The sequence below is a fragment of the Eublepharis macularius genome, chromosome 1, assembly GCF_028583425.1.
Source record: "Eublepharis macularius isolate TG4126 chromosome 1, MPM_Emac_v1.0, whole genome shotgun sequence".
NCBI classification, from domain to species: Eukaryota; Metazoa; Chordata; class Lepidosauria; order Squamata; family Eublepharidae; genus Eublepharis; species Eublepharis macularius.
Genome location: NC_072790.1, coordinates 53,135,087 through 53,155,001, shown reverse-complemented (window position 1 = coordinate 53,155,001; position 19,915 = coordinate 53,135,087).

Here is a 19,915-nt window from a genome sequence, read left to right as displayed (position 1 = left end):
TTTTACACTACGCTTCCTGGCTAACATGTCTCCCTACACTTGCCAAGCATGCTCTGAGATGTCTCCTGTAGAGACTTTGAGAAATTGGGGAAGGCTGAAGTCCCTTTTCCATGAGCCCCATGGTCCTGATCCTAATTTGGCACTACACATGCAGGAATTGGTGTGAACCTACAACTCCCATGTGAATGTGTTATGTCAGGCACAGGGTGGGGACACAGAACCAATGTAACATAAGGGCCTGCTGAAACAAAACCCCACTGATCTCGGGGAAACTTTCTTCAGAGGAAAAGGGCAGATAAGATATCACTCAGTTAGGTGGCTCCATGTGGAGCTTTGAAGCAGATCTGCATCACCTGTGACTCACAAAGCAGAGCTGGATTAGGTCATTAAAACAACTCAGGATCATGTGAAACTGTGTAGCTGCCTCAGGGGTCAATCAGCACAGGCCTGGTTAGTACCAATGACAATGATGGATGCAATCTTGCCCATCACTTCATCCCAGGCCACCTCAGGTGGTGTCCAAATCCAGAAACTCCTGTCCCTTGTTGTCTCCATCGGCCAGGTCCACTATGGCTTGGCTTGACCTGTTGTTGCTTGCCACCCACCCACCAGAGTCCCATCAGGGGCAAATCACCTTTGCAACCAAACCATGTATTCTAAGCAACAATGAACAACTGAGTTATTGTATGGTATACAATTCACCTGTCTTTCCTGTGATAAAGCTGCCATGGAAAAATAATCTTTGCCTGGTCAATCTTTCCCTGACAGACAGAAGTCAAAGACACCACTGGGTTCACTGCTGTACCTAGGATACAGATTTCCCCATATAAGAATGTTTGAAAAAATGGACTTTTAAAAGTGGTGGCATTTACATTTAAAGATGGAGAATTTTTGGAATGGGAAACTTTTGTGCCCCGTCCCCAAGTGGTAGTGCTCCAAACCTAGGCCGTTTTGGGTACCAATCCAGCCCTACCCATACGAGGCTACCCACACAAGGCTATCCTTAATGGGTTTTTCACAATCAATATCAGTCTTATAAAGGATGCTGCTACTAGACTGTGAGGATGATAGAGTGCTTAAAGGGGTAATGTGAAGGATTGTTTATTAATGGAAAGTTTCAGTGGCTGAAAAAAACTTCTGAACTTAAAAAAATATTTGTTCTGATTCAAGTTGTGTTTTTCTGTGATTATAGGATTTACAGACACTAAATACACTCAGACACTTCGGCTTAGCAAGAGGGTTAAATGGAAGTTACTGTTGGATATGAGGAAATCAGTCATTCTCTCCTCATTTCTTCGAAGCCCCTCCTGAAAAATCTGCCACAAAGAAGGTTGTCCTTCCTGTCCCTGAAGGAAGATGAGAAGACCTTGTGCTGGCAATGGCAACCAAACACTGCTGCCATTTTCAATGTAATGCTAAACCAATAGGACTTTGGCAGCTCTTTTTGGTGCTCATTTATTCATTTCAATGAACAAAGTTGAACTCACTTACCAGGGTTCTGCAGTACGATTTTTAGGCTGCTGTGAGCCTTGGCATCCCCTCAAATTTAAAAATCAAGCACAGGCCCCTGATCTTCAAGTATGCATTTAGGCAGGAGACTGGGAAAGCGGGAACACTGGGGGCAGCCATCAGGAACTGTGTGACGGCACTTCTGGGAAAACCCAGGAATCTCTTGAAATGCTATGGTAAAACCATAATTTTCAACTATTCCTAAAGAGGACTGATGTCATTAAAGGATTTTCTCCAGAAGTGACATCACACTATCAGCCCTATGGCCATTACCTGCGGGACTGTCTCTCGCTGTACATATCATCGAGAGTACTCAGATCAACTGAAAAACAATTACTTGTGGTCCCTGGCCCCAGGGAGGCTTGACAGGCCTTGGCCAGAGCCAGGACCTTTTCAGTCGTGGCTCCAACCTGGTGGAGATCTCTGTGGACACTCAGGTCTGCCAAGATTTCTATCCTTTCAGCAGGCCTGCAAGACAGAAATGTTCCACCAGGCATATGGTTGAGGATAGAGTTGGGCATGAACCAAAATATGAACCAAAATTCGTCACAAACCAGGCCAGTTCGTGGTTCGCAAATCAGTGGTTTGTCAGAAGCCATTTCTGACTAACCGCCATGAACTTTTGGGGTGGTTCATTTGGTTTGTTTTTTGATTTGTCACTGCAGACAGCCTGGTGCTGATCAATCAGTTTCCTAGGCAATGGGGAGCGATGGGCTTTCTGCAGCCCTGGAAGTGACCTTCTGCTGCCATGGAAGTGACATTTTCATGAACCAAACGAACCGATTCGTGAACTTGGCCCCCCACATGAGTTAATATGACCAGAATGGTTGCTCCCAGCAAGGGGGTTGGTATGGCTATGGACCATCATCTTGGAAACTGTAATGTCACCTCATGCTGGTCCTTCTGCTGCGTCCATTCCTGCGGTATGGTAGAGGCTCCTGGGAGACTGCAGGTCCATGTTTGAGTCCTGCCTGGAGGCCAAGCAGTTAACTCATGGGCCAGTGGAACAGTTTCAATTGCAGGCTTTGATAGGGTGGCCTCTAGTCCTGCTGGTTCATCATCAGCCACCAACTTGGGTTCCTTCCCTGAGGACTCTGAGTCAGAGTCACTGAGGTGGTTGGAGGGGGTCATAATGATACTCTAGAATAGGGAGGCAGCCGATAGCCTCTCCCAGAAGTGACATCACATCCTCTCCAAACTCTGCCTTCCCCAGGCACCATCCCTCAAATCTCCTGGCATTTGCCAAGGCAGTGTTGGAAACCCTATGTTCACTTCATATTCCAACTTACTTATTCATATACCAAGTTTCCTCTATGTGCAGATTCTTTTTCAGTAAGGAAGCTATAATGACTGCCACAGTGACTGGCCCTTGAGTAGGCCAAATGATGCTCCCTTTGCAAGCCTGGGTGTCACTCCATGATGGTAGTGTCTGAAAATCAGGTGAAGAAGTCAAAACAAGACAAAACAAGCTACCAATTGTGGCTGAGCAATTGCAATCCCAAGTCTAAGTAAAAAAAGTGATAGCTCAGCCTTTTTAGCCAGCTATTCTCCGTCCTCTCCAAACACTTCCTGTAACACTCACCATTCTGTTTCCTACTTCCCTCTAGAGGGATTCTCATACACTCCAAATCTGTTCCTAGTTAAGGACAGGAAAAGAATGGAAAGAAGTCGCTGCGATTTGTTGTAGATGTCAGTTCCATGAAAGATCACAAGGAGTTTGTCTACATTTTTACAATGTGGTTCTGTATTTGCAGTATTTTCTGTCTGTCTTAGTTCCTGTTCCAAATCCCCAAGTTACAAGCAAGGTTCATAATTGTTAGACCTTTACATTGCTCATAGAACTTTAAAAACACATTAAGAAACTGATGCTCTCCACAGCACCCCCGAACTTAGATTTAGTTTTTCTAAACTTCATATTTAAAATAATTTTACAATTAGTTCCTGTTTCTCAGCACTACGTAATGTGTAGGGAGATCTGGTATCTAGCAAAGTATACAGCCATATGTAATACAGCCATATGCCAGAACTTATAACATCTCAGCTGTACAAAAATAGTTAAGAAACCATATACCTTTTTCACAGTGTGAACATTTAGGCATTAATCTAGCTTCACATACACAAAACGGAATGCATCAAAGCCAAGATCATTTGTTAACGTCTTACAACTTAAAACAGTCTATACTAGAATAGGATGTGGGTCTGGCAACCTAGTTAATGTATATTTAAGCTGCAAAGCTTTTAGTCTGGAAACGCTTTCAAGATGGAGAAATATGTCATCTGTGAGGAGAAATTAACTGTATTTTAAAGACATGTATATAGGCAATGTGATCTTGTTAATGAATGAGTTTTTCTCCTGACTTTGCTTTGCAGGGCAACATTTGAAAAAGCGAATGGCTGAGCTGTATTTTCCAAGGGCTTATCCACAAGTCCCTCTCAGTTTTATATCCAGTTTGTGTGTGACCGCTGGGTATGTATGAGAGAGGGAAATACAGTTTTCAAGGACAGAAGGAATTCTCCAAACAGGACTGGGTGTTGTCCCCTAAAATCACAGGGGTCATTCACAGAACTAACACATCACTGAGACCACATTTCATGCAGTACTGACAAGAGCAATAGAAATCCTAGTCCAGATGGAGAAGGACACATTTTCTCAGAAATAGTACTGCGCTTCATAATCTCCCTGATTATACTTCCAGTCCAGAACAAATGGCTGGTGAGCTGCATTCAGCTTGCTGGGTCATAAATTGTAAAGACCAGTTTAATATTTTGGAATGATGGGGAAATACAATTTATCTGTAACAGCAATACATCCTTGAGGAATAGTATCTGGGTCACCTTTGATAACTAAGAATTCACTGTCCATTAACAACGGGGTGGGGGGGACCTGGATTGTCTGTTTAAATTAGTGTTAATTTTTATTTTTATATATTTAATATTTTTTTAATATTTTTATATTTTTTATATTTTTATTCTTTTTATTCCCCTGAGGGACTGGCAACTAGAGATGGGCACAAACCAAAATATGAAACAAAATTAAGCACGAACCAGGCCGGTTCGTGGTTTGTGAACCACGGCTCATCAGATCCCATTTCTGATGAACTGCCACGAACTTTGTTTGGTTCTTTTTTTGGTTCATCACAACAGACAGCCTGGTGCCAATCAATCAGTTTCTTAGGCAACAGGGGATGAACTTCCTGCAGACCTTCTGCTGACCCGGAAGTGAACTTTTGCTGGCCTGGAAATGACCTTCTGCTAGCCTGGAAGTGATTATTTTCTGCCCCGATATGATGTTTTCACGAACCAAATGAACCGGTTCACAAACCAGGGACAGGTTCGTGAAAGTTCGTGGTTCGTGAAATTTGATGAACCACGAACCACATGGTTCAGTTTTTTTCCAGTTCGTGCCCATCTCCACTGGCAACTCTGCTCCCTTGTCATATCTTTATACATTACAAGGGCTTCAGTTCATGGACAAAAGTAACCTGTATTCAGGGTTTCTTACAGATGCTATTAGGAGCAGGGTGCATATACTCTCATGCTTTGCATCTACTGTGATGAGGAATAGTTTAGAGCAGGGGTCCCCAACCTTTCAGAGTCTGTGAGTGCAACCCCCATGAGCTTGTTGGTCAAGCCTGATAGGGGGGAGTCAGTGTCTGGAACTGAGCAACCAAGGAAGAGACTGGTAGCTGGAAAGTTTGATAAAATGTTTTGTGCTCTTATCAAATTGAATAAGGTAACTGGGAATTTTTTTTTTGAAAATTAATTAGCAAATGGTGTGTGTGTTAAATTTCATTTGACTTGTATTACTATTGGAATCATTATTATTGCTGTATTTTTCAATCTGAAGACAGAAATCTGGTTTCCAGTCTGTTGCTTTAATCAAGAGGACTGCATTGGAATATTTTGGCACTTGGTAAACCAAAAAAGTTGAACTTTGCTCATCACAATGTTCTATTAAGCAACAACAAGTTATTCCAAGGTACTTTTTGAACATTTTTGTTCTCTTTTACACCTATATGTTTAGTTAAACAAATCTTATTATATTGTTCTGAATATTAGAATTTTTGACTTAAAGAAATGTATTGACTTACATTTGTTTTGCAAGTTTTGTTCATAGCCCCATAGGATTGAAACAGAAAAAGGTTATATAAGCACCTCTGGAATTTTGAGAGGTACTGGTAAAAGCAACCCAAAATGGCTGCCACAAGAGGTGAAGCCGAACCTGAACAGTTGCCACAGGAGTGGAGAAGAGAAAGGATAATAAAAAACAAATGCAGGAAGGCACTTGACAAAGGGAAGAGACAGACACTGAGAAATTAAAAGAAGGAAAGTCTGAAGAGGAATGGAATCACATACTGACTAAGGAAAGCCTTGCTTTCTAAAAAGCTTTTTGAAAAGCTCTGCAGGTGCCAGGGGAAGTACTGGCAGGTACCATGTTGCTCATTGGTACCATTTTGGGGGACCCTGACTTAGTTATTAGGAATAAGAATCTGCTGCCTCAGTGAAATGGCAGGATTTATTTTGAAAAGACAGGTAGTGACAAGGCACATTAGAATTTGATCTGATTGTTAGTGGATCCTTCTGTTGTGGAAAGGACTGGGGGATCTTTCTTCTACCTAGATCTGGGCATGGATATGTGGTGTCTTTGAAGACAGAACAAGAAATTTATGGGTGGACATAATAGGGGAAGAAGACAGACTATTGGCAGGGGTAGAACACTGCAAACCAAAACATGCTACGGCAATACAAATATGAGAAACCTATGGAAGAAGTGTCAGGTGAATAAAATTACACATTAATTTATATTCAGCATAGAGGCTTCACATGCTTTCCGTCTTGAATTTATGTTTTTGCCATAAGCTAATCACATCCTCATGTTCACAGAAAAGATATATTCAATCATTAGTGGAAATTACAAGTAATAGCTTCATATTTTTTAAAAAACCCACCAAGATTCTAATTAAAGTGTTTTGACACTTACTAAGCTTACAATCTTGTCAAGTGTATGTGGAGAAAATCCAGCTCATGCATAAAAAAAATGGTATGCTGGAAAATTCCTTTAGTTGTTTTTTTAAAATTCTTGTTATTATTTGCTATATCATTTAATGAGAGATGATTTTATGGTCTTTCCCCATATTCTTCAAGTAATGGCAAATGTTATTTGTTTGTTTTATTGTTTATTTATTTACTTCACTTATATCCCATCTTTCTCCCCAATGAGGAAACATTGTTTTCCTTTCCTCCATTTTATTCTCACAATAAGGATGTGAGGTAGGTTAGGCTGAGAGTATGTGAGTGTGACTGGCCCCAGGTCACCCGGAGAGCTTCCACGGCGGGGTGGAGATTCAAACCTGGGTCTCCCAGTCTGATACTCTAATCCCTACACCAGCAGTGCTCAACATATGTAGGTCAAAATCTGTCTTTTAAATCATTTTCTTTTTTTCTGCCTCCAATGGAATTTTATTTGTTTCAAAAGAGAATTTACACATGACACTGCTGAAGATCAGCAGTGAGTTTGCACACCATTTATTCTAAGCTTATAACCCAGGCACAGGGGGCAATGGTGCTAGGGAAGGGGGGGAGTTAAATCTTTGCCCCCTCTGCTGTTTCCAAAACAGAAATCTCTGATATTAGATCCAGTACAGAAAATTGAGTGATGGCTGCATATACCTTCCTACCCACTCCCCCCTGAATTTAACAGCATTAAGGGAAATGGTGTGGAGTGAAATATTTAACACCACAGTAGCCACTTTGCTTCTGAGCTTAAGTTCTTCAGTGGGAGGTCTAATCCTGAATCCAAACTTTGTATCTAATTTGGCATTAGAGTCCAGCTCTCTGAACTAAACTATCGTTGATCTCATATCAGGTGACCATCTAAGTACTAAATGAAGTAAATCTTCTTGAGTCATGTCCTATTTTGTATTTTAAGTGTAAGAACACATTTGACTGCAAAAAATCATAGGTTTTAATTCTGTGTCTTACAACTTAGCAAAGAGCAATTTGGGGGTATTTTAAGCTCCATTAGGTAATATCTCAAACTCCCCTGTCATTGTTTCGTGAATCTGCTGTATCTGATTGGCCTGTACAAAAACATGTATATTGCACTGTAAAAATGCTGCATTTTTGAACTAATCATACCATTAGGAACTCTTGCTCTACTTGGTATTATTCTACCTTGTCATGATCTTTTGGTGTCCCTGTTACAGGCAGCTACTGGACAATATCTGTGTAGTCATTTAGAAAGTGAGGGGGGAGGGACTATGCTACTTTCTCACAGTTATACCCCATGTCATGGAATGACATCAGATCATCAATAGGATCCCAGCTGAGATTGCTACCATTTTGGGTTACTTCACACATTATACAGGAGTTACCTTGAGTTTGCCACCTGACAGAAAGCAGTAACTAATCATAAATCTCTCTCTCTCTCTCTCTCTCTCTCTCTCTCTCTCTCTCTCTCTCTCTCTCTCTCTCTCTGAAACACATATTTGCCACACAAGTCTGTTACATTCATGCTTTACATTCTCCAGTATACACTTACTGTCTCTTTACAAGACATCTTATACAGGGACAGCCCCACAAGACATCTTACACAGCCCCAGCCCCACACTTAACTTGCTGCTGGGGTGGTGGAGCCGCCCTGCAGGCTGCAGCCTCCTCCTGCAAGGGGCAGGAAGGCTGTTTTTGGCCTCTTCTGCTGCTGCATGGGCCCGCAGAGTGGCAGAGGAGGCTGAAAATGGCCTCCCTGCCCTTCAAACGGCTGCCGCAGGCCCGCAGGATGGTGAAGGAGGCCAAAAATGGCCTTCGTGCCCCTCAAATGGCCGCCGGGGGGGCTGGGGCTGGAGTTTGGGCCATTTAAAGGGCCCTGCCCCTTGCAAGCAGCAGGTCCCTTTAAACTATCAGCTGGCAGGCGGCGATGAGGGATCCCCCCCTGCCGCCTGCCAGCTGATAGTTTAAAGGGACCTGCTGCTTGCAAGGGGCAGGAAAAATTTAAATGGCCGTTTCCCCAGGGGAAACGGCCATTTAAACTGCCCCTTTAATACGAACCAAGCGAACCAGTAGACCAGTTCATGGAAGTTCGTGGAAATTAGCGTCCATGAACCACTGGTTCGTGAACCACGAACTGGCCTGGTTCATGCATTTTTTTGGTTCATATTTAGATTCGTGCCCATCTCTACACAAGACATCTTACACAGGGACACTCAAGTGAAAGATTTAACACTTGTTCTCCCATTGTGGATACTTATGTACTGCTAGGGAGACAGTGTACACTTTAATATAAGACCGCACAGAAAGTAAGTCACTTGGGCATCCCAGTGTAAGATGTCTTGTGTAGAGAGACTCTCTGTTATAAAGCTTAAAATGCCTTTAAGTGCATATCACCAGAATAGTAGGCCTTATTAAAATGAACCTCATTTTATTAAAAAAAAAGTCATGCTGTCAATAAAATCATGCCATCGTCTATGTCAACTTTCTAGATGTACTATTTTATTCACCTCTGAACCCATGAACTCTCCAGAGTTCTTGACAGGGCCTGGAGATCTCCTGGAATTACAGTGGATCCCCAGACTACAGAGGTCAGTTCCCCTGAAGAAAATGACTGCTTTGGAGGGTGGACTCTATTATACCACACTGAAGTCCCTTCTCTCCCTGAACCCCCAAATCTCCAGGAATTTCCTAATCTGGAGTTGGCAATGCTATTCACCACCACCACCGTGTTAGCTCTACTCCCACCCTCTAAGCTGAGGACATTTTTACAGAAAGACTGAACCATTGGGAGGAATATATTCATGCTCCAGACAATTGTTTCTCTCTCTAAAATCACATTCCATGGGTGAACTTCAAGGCACATGATGAACCAGGAACAGAATTCTAGTTAAATTAGTTTACTATGATACACAGAGATAAGGGGGAAAGGAAAGAGCTCAAAAAATAGACCAATCAAAAAGAAAACCAAAATGGCCGTTTCCACACAGCTTACCTTTTACCGGAACACAGCGTGTTCTCGCATGAAATCGCGCAATAACAGTGTGTTCTTGCGCGAAATTGCACAAGAAAAGTATCTTCCTGGCGTGATTTCACGCATGAAGACGCTGTGTTCCGGCAAAAGGTAAGCCGTGTGGAAACGGCCAATGTCAAGCCATCTTGTCCACACACTTGAAAGCAAGACAGATTTTTTTCATCATATTCCAAGAGGGGACTACTGCTCTGAGAGAACTCACATGTTTTCTAGGCTTAGACAAGCAACTTTCAAAGTTGGGGCCTGAAGACAAAGGGCCAAGCTACACATGACGAATGACACTTGAACGGCAAGTGGATTGAGTGGAGGGCAAGTGAACAGGGAGAAATACACTTGCTGTTCAAGTGTCATTCGTCATGTGTAGCTTGGCCCTAAGATTGCTGAGAGGGGTCACTAGACTAATTAGGTCCTAGTAAGCACGGAGAAGTTCTGCCCTTCTATTAAGATGAACCAGTGACGGAAAATTTCCTCATGGTTAAATGGCAGGAGCTCACAGGGCAAAGATCCTGTGTATACTGAGGACCACCTTTGGGGATCTGAGAATATACACCATGGTCTATAATTGGAAAGTACTAGATCAGAGCATTTAACATAACAGTGGGATTCCGGAAAGAAAGAGGATGTGTGAATCTCCCTGTGCTTGACAGGATGCTTAGGACCAAAGCATCTCCCCCCATCAGACAGGAATAGTTAATAAAGCAAAGGGCAAGAGGGATAGACATATAAATTCTTCTATTGTCTAGAGAGGAAACTTCATATACCTGTGTTAATTAGGACATCTCCAGAGACATGGGATTATTCAGGGGTTGCCTGTTAGCATACAGGCTGCATACATGACAGGTACACAGGTTTCTGGTAGAGTCAGAGGGAGACTTTAGATCCATGACAGTCAACAGATTTTTAAAAGTCATTAAAGGGAAAAAAAAGGAATCTATAGCTCAGAAGATAACTATAGCTGATTCTGCACACGTTGGATAATGTACTTTCAATGCACTTTATCAATCGTTTGAGGTGGATATTTTGTTCTGCACACAAAAAAATCCATTCCAAATGATCTATATAGAGGATTGAAAGTGCATTATCCAACGTGTGCAGAATCAGCCATAGGCTTGGGTAGTGATGGCATCACAGAAAACCATATCCATGCAAATGTATTTATTAGTTCTAATTTTAATTTTGATAACAGTTTTTTGGAATTAAAAATGTTCTTTCCAGTTTGGTAATAACTGTTTAAAAGAAATATAAATGGGACAAACAAAGCAAGGCTACACCCTTCCTCTGTAGTTCTGCCACTTACCTAATATTTGCTTCTGTGTTTTTATTTCGAAACACATGGTTTGATCATTTGTGTTCATACTGATTTTTCAGAATATCACAAAGGGGAGCTCTGGTTTGCAGTCAATTCCAAAAGAGGTCATTACATTCTGAGCCACTCTGGCACAGCGAAGGTGTGAGACCTGAAAAGGGATGAGTGGGGCAGACAGCACAGAGGGAAATGATTCTGCATGAATAAGATCCTTGGCTCATGGCTGCCAAGCATCACCTTCCTGAGTGCAGGAAGGAGGCCAGAACGGGGCACATGAAGCGAAATAGCTCATTTGAATGCCAAGGACTAAGCTGGAGCCCGCCTGTCTTCACATTGCCAACATACATGCACATTCTGGGCAACATGGAAAGGTGTGCACACAGCAGACCAGCGGAAGGAATCATTCTTAACCTTATTTCTGACTGCATGTTGCTTTTACACATGCGTCTGTCTCTATCTTATCTCTGTGCCCCCCCCCCTCAATCTTACACAAGGCTTAGATTTCCCTTATAGTTTCAGTTGGATGAACCTGATATATACCATGCAACAGGATGTCTGAGGTTCACCTGCATTCCTAAGGAACAAAGGGTTTATTCTTCTCATTTTCTCCCTTGTCTCCCCCCCGCCGCCCCCAGATGCTTAAGGGTTTTAAGGTGGCAATATAAGGACTTTTAAAGCTCACAAATTAGACTAAAGCCAAGGAATTGATCCTCCAGGTATAATTAGCCTGGAATTATACTGTGCAGGCTTTACAGGCTTTTTGGAAACAGCAACTTCTGTTGATAATAAGCTCTTGCTTACCAAGAGACCGTGCATTCCTCCTCTTTTTTCCCTGCTGGATGGCAAGGCTGCTGCTGCCTAGAGTTTCAACAGGACTCTGCAACACCAAGCCCTACCAGGAAACCAAAGGAGTGAGCTATTAGGGATAAATAGTCAATATAACAATATCAGTGCCTATCCAGCCAAAGTTAGGTCTCGTTTATTGTAGTGACAAAAGTCTATACTTCACTTCCCTTTTGAAATTCGAGGGAGATGGAATAGTAAGCTTTGAGTAAGGATGCATCCTAAAATAATACCTGATCTTACTCTTGTGTTCTGGAATTCTAGTTTCAAAGGCCTGCTGGTCAAATCACTATATACGATAGTCAGAGACACAGCCAATGTGAGGCAGACAGCAGAGGGGCCGTTCTATCATTTATTTATTTTACAAAATTTATATCTCACCTTTCTGCCCTCACAATGGCCAAGGCAGCTAACAAATTAAAACATACATAGTAAAATCACATTCTAAAGCCAGTAAAACAAACTCAGAAGAACCGCAACATCGGTCAAACAATTAAAACCAGAACTAAAATACATACAACAATATTAAAACAGCAATTAAAACTTCGAGCAGGAAGGAAGGTTCACTGAGGGAATGTCAAACCAAACAAAAAAGTCTTCACCCACTGAAATCTTTGGGCTCCCAGCCTAAGATGACAGATGTGGTCTTGGAGTGGTGTTTAGGGAGACTGTTCGGCAGCGGGGTGGGAGGTATACCAATAGAATCCCAGTCCTGTCTCTTAATAGTATACCAACACAACCTCAAAACTAGTATCCTGGATGGGGTGCCATACTAGGGGGTCACAGCAGGCCACCAAACAGCCCACCAACCAGATCCTAGCAAGCCTCTGAGCACCCAGAACCGCCTGCTGGTCTATGCTGTGCAGGCTCGGTGGTGAAAAAAAGATCATTTCTTTGCTGCCATCACTGCCATGGAGTATGCTTTGAAATGAGCTAACCTGTCCTGTTAATATTTATGCTTTGTTTCAGCTTGGTTTCAGATTTCTGCAATCCTAGTCCTATTACCTTGCTTACTGGGTGTCCTATCCTGTTTATTGTATTGACTTACACTGTATCTGCCTTGAGTCTCAGTGAGAAAAGTGGACTATAAATAATGTAAATAACATAAAAAAAAATAAATACAAGCAGCACAAACCGCAGAGCTCTAGCACAGGCATTATAAATTAGGCTAAACTAGATGATATCGGAAACGTGGCTGCTGGCCATCAAAAACATCTTCTCTGCCTCTGTTCCCACCTGTTAATACAGAACATGATTTGACATTACTGCATTGAAGGTTTTGCCATCTGCAAGCAGCAGCCAGCAAAGCGGAGTGAGGGAAAACCTTCAACATGATGACGTGTCTTTGGCTTATGTTACTTTATAAGTATCATGTACTTCAATGGCACTATATAAATACTAATGATTTATGGTTAGGCAATAATTTAAAACATGCATAAAATAAAAAAACCCCTCTAGAATTTAACATTTTTCATCTGGCAGCAGCCTTTTGGAAAGAGTGAAGTCTCTGACAGCAAATACCAAGTTCCAAAGAGTTGTGTTGACATCCTGTAGTTTCTAAATAATTTCTTTAATGACAAATTCAGGAAGGACTACACAATTCTTGTACCCCTCAGGCAAGCCAAAATTTCCTGTTGGAAATTTTGCTAGCTACAAAAATGGAGATACAGCTTTGTGAGACTCAAAAGGAACAGATGATGGGCTGGCCAGCCATACAATGCAGATGTCCATGGAAAGGGAAATATCTCAGCATTGGCAGCAAACCGCATGTGGTTAAGTATTAGTGGAGATTCTGTTTCCTCCCCACAACTATTAATGTTATGATTATGTTAAGAAAGGACATGACTCTGTCTTTTTCATGGCAAAGACAACTTTTGTTTTACAGGGAAGACTTTTATTAAAATATTTGGAGTTTTTTCTTTAAACAAGCTTGAGCTCAAAGTGCACCATAACGCAAAAGTCAGTTTGTGACTGATTTCCCATTGAAATAAGACTTATTTGCAACTAACTTAAATGGCTCTCCTCTCTCCTGCCTACAGATAGTATCTTTCCGCTCTCGGTATCTGTTTCAGGGAGAGGAGTTCCCATCGATCTGGTGGACATCTTCTCTTTCTATATAAAGGGAGGTAGGGGGCTTGTGTTCACACCACCATTCCTACGTGAAGTCATTCTGTGCAAACTGAACTAATGTGTCTTGTTGCAAAGACAGATTTTACATGAGTTGCTTATAACTTCCTGTTCATAAAGGAAACTTCCCATATTCCAGTGCCTATACTACCTTAAAAAAACCCTACAGGTTTAAACCACCACCTGGATATTTTAGCATTTTAACTGGAACTAAATGATGGTGCACATATGATCTACTCAAAATTCTGTCTAGCAGCATCAAATAAAAATTTAAAACAGAATTCACTGCTAGTCAGAGACATGTAAAAATGCAATATAACTATAATAATATTTGGATGCTTATATCCTTTACATGGTGTTGAATTATCATCAGAATGAGATTGAATTTCCTTTAGGCCAAACCCAGAAGAGATTTACATGTGATAAAAAGTGGAGTTGAAAAATGAAAAATGTATCTGAATCATATGCAATGCGGACTTGAATTTATATGTATTAAGCAATGTTCAGAAGGTGCATGGTGCTATTCTACTGCTGGAGATCATTAAGATCTGGCCTTATATGCTGCCTGGGGAGACACCGTGCTTCCCTTCTACGCAACTTTCCCTCGTAGGATGGAAAGAATCCTTCCAATGGAGGAAAGACTCCTTCCATTGGAGCATAACTCCATCCAGTTAGGAAGGATCTTCAAGCAACTCCCAAATTCTTGGAGGAAAATTGGGGGAAAATAAAAAGGATACAATTCTCCAGTGTACTGTATTCAGTTATTTATTATATGCGAGTCTGAGACCTTTCAAAATATTGCTTTCTTATCCACTTTTTCTACAATTAAGACTCAATGTACATGTGAGAGTCAGCATGGTGTAGTTGTTAAAGCGTTAGACCAGGATCTGGGAAGCCCAGATTCAACTCTGCCATGAAAGCTTGCCGGGTGACCTTGGGCCAGTCACACTCTGTCAGCCTAACCTACCTTACATGGTGGTTGTGAGGATAAAATGGAGGAGAGGATAACTATATAAGTCATGTTGGGTCCCATGATGACACTCTGATTTCAGATCTAGAAACTAGGGACTTAACTTTCATGCCCTACAAACTTCTTTTTAGAAATACTTTTATGTTTTATAACTGAGGTTTTTTGGAACCATTCAGTCATCTAGTCCTCAATGATGGTGAAGCCTGGACTCATAATGCTACCCAACATTTATTTGGTCTATTATGAGGGGCACATAATTCCTATGTGGCTTTATTGTTTCTTCCTTTTCCGGCCCTCTCAGTACATTTTAGTACAAAGTTACTGAAGAGTTTAAGCCCAAGAAAGCATAACAATTACAGAGGTTTCTTGTTTGATTTATTTAGACTTACAACGTGGAAGAGAAAGGCTTTTAACTGTATTTGACAGGAATAGCACCCAACCTTGCCTATCTTTAATGTACTTGAAGCCCCTAATGAACTCCCTGCCTAACTAGCAGACTTCCTAACCTTTTCCCCACCCAAATCCAACAACCTTCAACTCTGACAGTTGGCCAGCAATTAAATGCCTCTTTTTTTTCCATTTTCAACATTCCAGTCCACCATTTGAAAGTGACTGGCTGAGGCTTCTGGAGGGTAGCACTTGAAACTGTCCATCACAGGTCCCCATTGGAAAGGTGGCATGTACATGAAATAAATAATTATAAATAAATAAATTCTAGGTTAAGCTGAGTCTGCTTTAGTCACATTTCAAGTGGGAGGCTGATTTTAAGAGTAAAAAGGGTATTTTTAAAAGAAAAGAGGGCTTAGATGAAGGCAATGCAATCCCCTTCTTTTTGCAGCTTTCCTACCTGCAATTTGTTGTCAAAACTTGTTCTCTACCCCCAGCTGGCCTCTAATACGAGAAGCAAGCACAAGGGCATGTGAGAGAAGATCTGTAGGAAGTAGGGTTGCTGGGTCCCCTCACCCTCTGGGCAGGAGGCGAGAGTCCTAGCACTCACCTTTTTGCATATATTTACGCACTCCTGGGCTGCGCGATGACATCACTTCCTGGACGTGATGTCATCATGCAGGGCCTCATGCTGCCTCTGGGAGCATTCCCAAGCTCTGCAGTGGGTCAATTTCAGTCAATTTGAGGCCAAATCAGGCCCATTTGGGGCCTAAATTGGCCTGCTTTGAAGTGCAGGAACTCTCCAGGACCCTGCTGACAGCACTTCCATGCTCCACAGTGGGCTGAATCAGGCCTGACTGGGACAAAATTTGGCCTGCTGTGGAGTGTTAGTAAGCAGCTGAAGTTTTTCCATGGAATAGCACTCAGCTATCTCCAGAATGGCAACTATCTTGTGGGGAGCCACAAGGCACAATCTTATCTCCCATGTTATTCAACCTCTACGTAAAACCTTTAGGAGAATTCATTCGCAGCTATGGAGTTGGATGTCATCAATATACAGATGATTCCCAACTCTATATCTCGCTATCCAGATTCCCACAGGATGCAGAAGAAATCTTAGATCGCTGCCTGACAGCCGTAGCGAAGTGACTGAAAAATAACAAATTAAAACTGAACCCAGACAAGACCGAAGTGATGCTTCTTGGGAAGTCAGAGATCTTGAAAGACATTGTACTCCCCACTTTCAATGGAGTTCATTTGATCCTTGCAGACTCGGTTAAGAGCCTAGGAGTTATACTGGATCCAGCGCTACTACTAGAAAAACAAGTTAAGGCAGCGGCAAAAAATGCTTACTACAATCTCACTCTAGCCTTGAAAATTGCTTCTTATCTTGACATGGCTGACCTGGCCACCTGGATCCATGCTATGGTAACATCAAAACTTGACTATTGTAATGCATTATACATTGGTCTCCCATCTAAGTTAACTAGGAGGCTCCAATTGGTGCAAAATGCTGCGGCTCGACTACTATCAGGAGCGAGCAGAAACTTGAACATCACTCCCATCCTACAGTCACTCCATTGGCTACCTTTCAGTTACTGTGCTCAGTTCAAGGTATTGGCTATAACATACAAAGCTCTTCACAGCCTTGGTCCAGCATACTTACAAGACCACCTCCTTCCCTATGTCCCTCCACGGCAGCTTTGCTCATCTGAACAGGGTCTTTTGCAGGTGGCAGCCTGTACATGCGTGAAACCAACAGCAGCCCATACATGGGCTCTCTCTGTGGTGGCCCCTACCCTATGGAATGGCCTGCCTGAGGACGTCAGGAGTAGACATGGGCACAAACCAAAAAAAATTAACGAATCACGGTTTGCGGTTCGGTGCCAATGACGATCCCGAGGTCGCGAACTGCAACAAACATTTTCCGTTGCCTAACTGGTTTGCGGTTCATGGTTCTTGGGGTGCGGAATGGCCCCCATGGCACTTAGAGAGCCCATATTCCTGGGGAGTGTTTTGCAAGCTCTCCTACAGCCATCACCCACGTTTGGACAAGATTGCAAATGGGATCTTGGTGTTACACCCTCTCCAATCCAAGGCCCCCAGGAAACTCCCACAAAAATCCAAGCTGAATTATACTCTCAGTCTCTCTCCCCAAAGGCTATCAAGTGGCAAGCAAGAGCTCTGTCCCACTCCACTGCTCGCTGAAAGTGAAACCCAGCCTGGGAGCCCAAGGCTATTTATAAGCACAGGTCCCATTGAGCAATGCAGGAGGTCTGTGTTTGGCCGTCAGAGCTGCCTATCAGGGTTTGCAGGGATGAGATTGGAGTGCCCATGGCTACAGGACACCCCCTTCCCCCTCCCTCCCCTGGGTGTCTTCTCCCAATTTGTAACCACTTTGCAGCTCCGTGGTTGGAAGGAAGACCTGCCAATCAAGGTAAACTGGGCTTTCATTCAAGTTTCCAGGGCAACAAAAGGAGCGCAGAAAGAGTTCAGGCATTCCCCCAGCTCCATTGCCAGGGGAATTGATTGCTGGCGCCTGAGTGTCTGGCTTCCCGAACCATGGCCGAACGCACCGAATCAGGCCTCTTCCGAACGCCGGTTCGTTGGCCGTGGACAATCACGGATCGCGATCACGCAATCGCCATTTTCATGGGTTTTTGAAGTTCGTAATGTGGTTCGTGCCCATCTCTAGTCAGGAGAGCACCCACCCTCCTGGCTTTCCGCAAACAATGCAAAACTAAATTATTCAAAAAGGCCTTTTTTTCAGCTAAGAAAAAAGGGATCCCAGGATATTTCACTAACGAGTTAGAAGAAACCATAGATTTCACCATTATGCTGCTGTACTCCTGTATACTACCTGTGCTTTATATTATTTAATGTAAGTCCTAGAATTGATTATGTTCTGTTTCAGCAATTCCTCAACCCCATACTGGATCCTTGCTAATGCTATGTCTTTGTAAACTTATATGCATTTACCCCATGACATTGTTTATGGAAATGTTCTTGACACTGTATGGAAATGCCTGCCCTGGTCCTCGCCACTGATTGTACTAATCTCACACTATGTAATCCTCCTTGAGTCTCAGTGAGAAAGGCGGAATATAAATAAATAAATTAATTAAATAAATAAATAAACTTTGCAGATCAAACTGATATTAAAATGAAAGCTCAGTGGAGTGAACGAACTGTTCTGGCTTCCTCCTTACGAATACGCATTTCTTGAAGAAAGTGATCAATGAAGAACTGATTTGAAAACACTTTCATTGCTTAGCATTCGCTTGTACTGTTGGCAGTCAGAAGAACCACAAGTAAATAGGGAACTGAGTGAAAAACAAGCCTTTAAATTAGGCCTCAAGAGGAGAAGGTGGGAACCTTTAATCTGTGCACATGGTAAATAACCCTGCCTCCTTCAGCCATTTATGTGCAGTGAAGAAATTCAGTGATGACACACACTGGATATATACAATGACTGAGCAAGACCATAAGCAAGACTTGACAGACTGCTTTTTTGTGTGTTTGTTCAGAGACATTTTGTGAGGAGATAAAGGTCTCTCTTCTGCAGACTTATTTGTGGCCCTGTTTAGTGTCATGAACTTGACTGAACTTTACGATGGAAATACCACTTACTGCACCCTTGTTGGGGGCCCTGTGCACTTACAGGTCTCCTTATAAAAGACTTTTTATGTTGACTGTAGAGTTAGCAACTAGAATGGCTGCACTAAACCGAGTCAATCTTCTACTAACCACCAGAGGAGAGAAAACAGAAGGCCCAAGAGACGTGATTAAAAAAAAAACCCCTGCAGTAAAAAAGAGCGACCAGTTTTATTTTATTAACCTACCTCAGGCAAAGGTGGGAGAGAACTAATAGCACATCTTATCAGCATCTGTTGCTGCTTGTGATTTTTTTTCCAAAATACTCTCAGCATAATTCTTTTCCTGATTTTTATCTTTTTCTCTCTCCAGACTGTTTCTTTCTCCAAAATGTGTCATTTGCTTTTCATTTCCTTTCTTGAAAGTTGCTTTTTAAACAAACCTCCTGTTGCCTTGAGGCTCACAAAACTTATATATAAAGGAAAGCAAGGCACTCTCAAATGTATACTCTATTGCTGTATTCAACATGTACAGTCTCTTTTTTTCTTTTCTCTTAAATTAGAAGGATGCAGTAGGTTGCTTACATATGAACAATCTAGGAGAAAATCTGGCTGGCCAAAGAGATGAAGGGAGGTTTCATACATGACACCGTGCTTTTTCTACTTCTCACGTGTAATTTGAATGTAGAACTTACATTGGATAAGTTCCATTTGTTTTTTTTTTAAAAATGCTTTCTTTTGCTTTTTAACTCCACTTTAATAACATCCAGTAGGGTTCTCAACCTCTAGGTAGTGGCTGAGGATTTCCTGGTATTACAATTAGACATGGGCACAAATCAGAAAAAACCCAAACCATGGGATCTGTGGGGGCTCAGCCCCCAGCCCCACCCCCCAAGCCCCAGCCCCCCACTTACCTTCCCTCTGATGCCTCCTTTGCTGCCCTGCAGGCCCGCGCATCATAGGAAAAGGCCAAAAATGGCCTTTCCACCCCTCAAATAGCTGCCGCGGCTGCCATTTGAGGGGTGGAAAGGCCGTTTTCTGCCTCCTCCGCTGTCCTGCGCTCCCACAGGGCAGTGGAGGAGGAGGAAAAGGGCCCTCCTGCCCCTCAAATGGCAGCCGCAGATGCCATTTGAGGGGCGGGAGTGCCCTTTTCCACCTCT